This window comes from Dendroctonus ponderosae, unplaced genomic scaffold (assembly GCF_020466585.1).
Source record: "Dendroctonus ponderosae isolate FM_Combo_2020 unplaced genomic scaffold, Dpon_F_20191213v2 Dpon_F_20191213_2, whole genome shotgun sequence".
NCBI lineage: Eukaryota > Metazoa > Arthropoda > Insecta > Coleoptera > Curculionidae > Dendroctonus > Dendroctonus ponderosae.
The window spans coordinates 254,011-258,781 of NW_026018165.1; the positions used below are offsets into that span (position 1 = coordinate 254,011).

Below are 4,771 nucleotides of genomic sequence, written 5' to 3' on the forward strand. Positions count from 1 at the left end.
TTCCACCAGACATCGCCAAACTCTTCGAACACTGTCTAACCACAACCTACTTTCAGTGGAACAGCGAATTCTTTGAGCAGACGGATGGAGTAGCAGTGGGCAGCCCTCTTAGTCCAGTGATAGCCAACTATTTTATGGAAAAATTTGAAAAGAACGCTCTGGTCACAGCCGTGAGGAAACCTAAGTGCTGGTTCCGCTATGTGGATGACACTTTTGTTGTTTGGGGCCATGGTCTGACTGAACTGGAAGACTTCCTGAGGCACCTCAACTCAATAAACCCTAAAATTCAATTCAATATGGAAGTGGAGAAGGATGGGCGACTGCCTTTTTTGGATGTCTTGGTGACCAGAAAAGCCAACGGAAAGCTGGCCCACACAGTGTACAGGAAACCGACACATACCGACCGGTACCTGCACAGTGGTTCAAACCATCACCCCAGTCAAAAGAGGGGAGTCATCAAAACTCTCACCGAAAGAGCCAGAAGAATCTGCGAACCAGACGAGTTAGAGGGAGAATTAAAACTCTTGGAAAGGGCCTTTGGTTGGAATGGATACAGTAAGAAAGATTTCAATAGAGCAATTCGACCAAAAAACAGTGAAGATCGCTCGGAGACAGCAGAAACGCATGATGAGCATAAGAGTTGGGCTTGCCTCCCGTACATTCATGGAGTCACGGACAGGATTGGCAAGATATTGGAGAAACACCAAGTAAAAACCATTTTCAAACCAACTCGAACCATCCAACAGACTTTGAGATCAGCCAAGGACAAACGAGATCCTTTATCAGCACCAGAAGTCTACAGAGTTCCGTGCAGCTGTGGAAGAGCATACACCGGCACACGGAGCACAAACGAAGTTGCAGATTGGGACAAACGGAAAAATCTGCAGTACTACTAGACGGCCACCAAATACGCTTCGACGAAGTTGACATTCTGCACCAATCTGAAAGATACTACCCGAGACTCACCAGGGAGGCCAACAAAATATTTAAACACCAAAACAATTTTAACAGAAAAGAAGAAATTGCGGCATTCAATCCAGATTGGAAGCGCGTTTTGCGCCAAACAGCATGTGCGCCGAAGCGTTGGAACCCCCACCCATGAGCACTCACGGCTGGGCGGCATAAATACGACTGGGAATCCAGCAGTTCTTAGTCCAGAATCATTCTTAGTCGGAAAGCACGGGAGATCACTTCGCCCACTGCCTCATCGCCTTTGAAAATGTCCACCGCAGTTGTGGACGAAACGTCAGGAAGAAATTCCGATAGACCACGGCTTCAAAGCCCGGAAAACATTCCTAAATGTAAATATATTCAGATAATTTCATCATGTACGAGGTTTCCCTAAATCTGGATGTTCTGATCCAGATAAAAATGAATAAATTGACATTTCACTTTCTTTGGAAGAAAATCCATGTGCACCTCTAAACACTATTAAAACTAACTTTACTAAAAAGTAAAGAAATTAACCAAAACTAATACAGTGGTCGACAATTCTTCGATAATCCGGAAAAACATTCCAATTATATTGTAAAATCTAGAGCTCGGATTTGATATTATTTAGCAGTTCAGACATGGGGTTTTAACACGTTTATCATCGATCGTTCTGAGGGAGTTTTCATCCGCCAAGGCAATATCCCAAGTTTGATAACGTGCGTAGGAAATTGATAATTTTAGAGCTAGTCGATGGTGGATTGCCAATACAGAAAAACGTCGTAGTCGGCTTGATTTAAAAGTGTATGGCGAAAGATTAACCAGTTAGCAACGTAATGCCGATGAGTTCTTAAGGGCATTTACAGACTGGATAAAATAATTACCTTCTCAACTCCCCAAATACAATGCAGCTGCCAAAAGACCTGGCTGCCACTTAGGAAAATACTGCACCAGGGAGGAACATAAACAGAGAACGCGTTACATTCCTAGCATGTTGTAATGCTGATTCTTCACAAAGATTAAAACTTCTGGTGATAGAAAAAGAAAAAAATCCGAGATCGTTTTAAAACGTTAACCCATCTGTTGAGATCAAATCTTCTGCTAATGCCCAGATGACAATTGCAATGTTACTTGACTGGTTTCAGAACTCATTTATTCATCAAGTCAGATATTATTTAAGAAGCCTTAATTTACCTGAAAATGACCTCTGAATCTTCGATAACACCTCCAGCCATGGGCGTGAAGAAGAACTGAGTAAAAGAATGCGCAATTTACAACATTTTTTCTTCCATCTAATTATGCAGCACTTTCACAACTTATGGATCAAAAATTCCTTTTAACCCATTATTATCTAGTAACGAGGAGAACGTTCGACGTTATTAACACTAGAACTACCAAGCCGGATAAATGGAGACCCGTTGAGGGGTATATTTTAAAATTAAATTATTAAATATAAAAAAAACATGGTATCTAAAAATTAATTGTAGAAGCAAATAAAAGCAGTTAAAGATAAAAAAAATACGTTTTTTCAATCACCACAGATCCGTTAAGAATTCTAGTGAAACAAAATACCAATACATTATACAGGGTGTTAACGATGTGGACTGAAATCTAAAACTTTTTAACGCAATATAACTTTTGTTCTGTTGAATTTTCAGTCAAATGTAATTGAGGTTTTTTCCACACACGTAACTGAAAATTTAGATACCTGTTATTGAAAATTCAGATACTTGTTGTTGAAAATACAAATAACTTTTGGTAAAAAATCTTATAGGTTATTTTATATAACATTCTTCTTCTTCTTGTGTTATACTCAGAGAGCGTAGGCGACCTGCGCATATTTGCAGAACGCACCATCCAATTATTCGGGGGACTTGTGACGTTTTCCTTGTGGTAGTTTTTTCTGCTGTTGTTCTATGGTCTGGTCTGGTCTGCTTCCAATGCTTTCCACGAGGTGACCACAGTATTGGCTGCGGGAAAATGTTCACGTCTTGTCCGGGGTTCGAACCTGGAATCCCAGCAAGTCATGGAGATGCGTTCACCACCACGCAAATGTAGCCTCTGATATATTTTGGTAAAACTGTGTTTGTGTGAAAATAAGCCTTTAGTAGTTGTCACGTCACTGTCGAAAGAAGAGATTAAGCCATACATCCGTTTATACGATGATACGAAAGTGTTTCTATTGGTTGGAAATCTGTTAATTAGTCCATTGTAGTACGAACTGACAGATCTTCAATCAGTACCTGCAAATATGTTAAGATCTGAAAACTTTTCAGTTCCATGTTACTGAATTTTGGATTTTCAATAAGAATACTGAAAATTCAATCAAAATGTACATGAATTTATTTTTAACAACCAAAAACTAAATTTTCAGTTACACAATGTACTGAAAAGTAACTGAATTTTAAACTCATTTTTAACAGTGTAGACAAATCACAAAGTTACAAATTTGCAATTACACTTTAAGCTGTGAAATCAACCGTTTTCAAATTACAATTTATTTTATTTAAAAATTTCAAAAAGTTGTTACATTTTGTAAGATGACTAATTCAATAAATAAGTGCCAAAAGTTGATGATTGTAGACATATCGATATACATTTAGTATATGACGACTAGTTTAAAAGTTGTCCATATTACTAAAACGCTCTTAAACAAACTTGAATTTTTCTAAAAAAGAATTAGTGGATATGGTGTTTATACTAGGTGCTAGTGATAAAAATTGTACGCTCGCTACGCGACTTTATTATCAGCATTTTCCTGAAAGAAGACAACCGCATAAAAAGGCGTTTGAAAAATTAAAGGAACGATTCATACGAACAGGAAATGTGGAATATGACAAAAAGGATAGACTAAAAACGGCTTCAACACAAGAAAATGAATTGGCAGTTATATTAAAAGTAACTGCAAATCCTCATACCTCCCAGAGAATGAGTGCTAATGAAACATAGATACAGACAGTATATCGGCCGATATACTATACAAAAAATACTGATAAAAAATAAAATTCATCCATATCACATCCAATTAATGCAGGAAGTTAACAACCAGGACTATGTAACTAGAGTTAGATTTTGTGAATGGGCCAGGCGAAAAATTGGAGAAGACAGATAAATTTTTAATTATGTATTATTTACCAGCAATTTTTCATAAAAATGGAATGGTTAATAGACATAATTTCCACTATTATGAAAATATTATTATTTTAAAAGAACAAATAGTCAAACCCGTTGGTCATTAAATACTTGGGGTGGCATTATCGGAAATTATGTAATTAATGGGCCTTAATTTTTTGATGGAGTAACTGGAACAATTTAATTATTTTTTTACAAAATGAATTTCCACTTTTAATTGATCATTTACCTAATTATATCAAGGAAAGAATGTGGTATTTACATGTTGAGCTCCAGTTCACCTTACAGTTCAAATTCATGAGTACCTATATAATGAATTTCCTGAGGCAGAGGTGGGCCTGTTTAGTGGCAATGTGTTCACCCGATTTGACAAAAATGGATTTATTTCTATGGGGTTACGTCAGAAACAAAGTTTATAAAATAACTCCAACTACAAAAGGTCACATGAAGGAACGAATCACAGCTGTTTTTCGAAACATTAATAATATTGTTTTGAAGTCTGTTAGCAATTCATTTCAAAAACGTAGATATTAATAGTTGCTTAAATGTTAACGGTAATCATATTGAACATTTATTTTAAAATATTGTAACGGAAATGGCCTGGGGTACTCACGCCATTTGGGCCCCATTTACTGTCAAATATGACACTGACAAGCGGGAAATTTCGCACCTGGACTGGAGATTTCGAGAACCTTCTGGGTTACCTGGA

General features: G+C 37.2%; 1 protein-coding gene across 1 annotated transcript in view; it reads right to left on the bottom strand.

The window, feature by feature from the left end:
- Positions 1-4,771, bottom strand: part of LOC109542342 (lissencephaly-1 homolog) — a gene marked incomplete in the record, with an annotated part of 61,713 nt that overhangs the window by 49,887 nt on the left and 7,055 nt on the right.